Raw genomic sequence first — 1,385 nt, 5'->3', positions numbered from 1 at the left:
AAAAGAAGAGTACATATTTCAATACCAGAAGAGAAAAAGCCTGCATCTCTGGGGAGGTGATCTCTACTTGCTTTCACAATTAACAAGGTGAAGAGTATAAAAAAAAAAAAAAAAGAATACATATTTCAACACCAGAAGAAAAAAAGCCTGCATCTCCTGGCCATGAACTACAAGTGGTTATCTTATCTCCTGGCCATCGTCTGACTTACGAGTCTGTTGTCCATTTGGCTTCATTAACATGACAGAGAGATCATCTTTAGGTAAATGTATTCATTTATGCCTCAGAATTTTAAAAATGTTGTGGCTTTGTGCTGCTGTGCATGCCTGTCAACGAAAATTGAGGCAATCTTCACCTCTAACCATCAAGTTATGAGGGTGTAATAAACTTAGTGAAGTTATCTCGCCTTAATCCTCAATCCACCAGGAGTGTGCTTCTCTGCATGAAGAAATATAAATTGATTGGCAAGTGGTCCTTGATGATACAGGCATTTGTTTTTGTTAATGAATGTTTGAGTTTAGTTCCATTGCTTGCCATGTACAGTGTAGCCAGGTCTAGCCCCATTAAGTTTTTATTGCTACCATACTTAAGTTTTGGGACAGCCACTAGTGTGGGAGGCAATAAAAGTCTGCTTCCATGATATCCTGAAAGACTATGGTATCTTTACTATGTTGGAGGGATGAAAGTCCTGCAGAGAATGACATATGAGGAACGGGTTGGGCAGGCTGGAAGAGGTGGATGGCCTGACCCAGCCTTGGGACTAAGAGGGCGGGCCCAGCCTTGAGCCCAACAGGATCCAGGGGATGAACTTGTCCAGATTGAATCCAACATGAAGAAATTTTCAAACCTGCAGTCAAGCTTTGGTGAGTTTCTTAGCTCTATAGCTTTACCCATTAAAAATGGGGGTTAATGTAGCCTTAAAAACATCACAAGATATTTAGATTAGCTTACCATCACTGATCTGCACCATTCATTTAGTTATCTACGAAAGAAGAATCATTCATTTCATAATGTAATGTTAATAATCCAAAAGTCTTATATCTATGTTCCATCTGCATCATACATGGTCTTTGAAACTTGTGCATTCCACCTCAACACCGCAGACCATTCCCTACCCACCCCCCAAAAAAAGAGGTTATCATAGATAAGCTAGATGTCTTTTCTCTAGAGGGAATTTCTCTGTATTGGTAACTGTGATCTGTTAATTCTACGGCTGATAAGAAATTTTTTTATATGGGTCCTTACCCTGCTAGTCCATCCCTTTAAAACTTAGGCCTGTCTCTTCTTGTTGTTGTACGGTGTGCTTTGTACTTTCCACATTTATTGCAATAAAATGTTCTTTATCTAACCAACCTCCTCCTCCCCTCCCCTCCAAAAAAAAAAAAAA

General features: G+C 39.5%; 1 protein-coding gene across 1 annotated transcript in view; it reads left to right on the top strand.

Annotated features, from left to right (window-relative positions):
* Positions 1–156: 156 nt before the first annotated feature.
* Positions 157–1,385, top strand: part of LOC122061354 (NADH dehydrogenase [ubiquinone] flavoprotein 2, mitochondrial-like) — a 2,950-nt gene continuing 1,721 nt past the window's right edge. The window contains exon 1 of the mRNA XM_042624593.1: positions 157–861. The gene's annotated coding sequence lies outside the window, so the exon portion shown is untranslated. The remainder of the gene's footprint in view (positions 862–1,385) is intronic.

This window comes from Macadamia integrifolia, chromosome 14 (assembly GCF_013358625.1).
Source record: "Macadamia integrifolia cultivar HAES 741 chromosome 14, SCU_Mint_v3, whole genome shotgun sequence".
Classification (NCBI taxonomy): domain Eukaryota; kingdom Viridiplantae; phylum Streptophyta; class Magnoliopsida; order Proteales; family Proteaceae; genus Macadamia; species Macadamia integrifolia.
The sequence above is the reverse complement of the archived record's forward strand: the minus strand, read 5'-3'. Positions and strand labels throughout refer to the sequence as shown.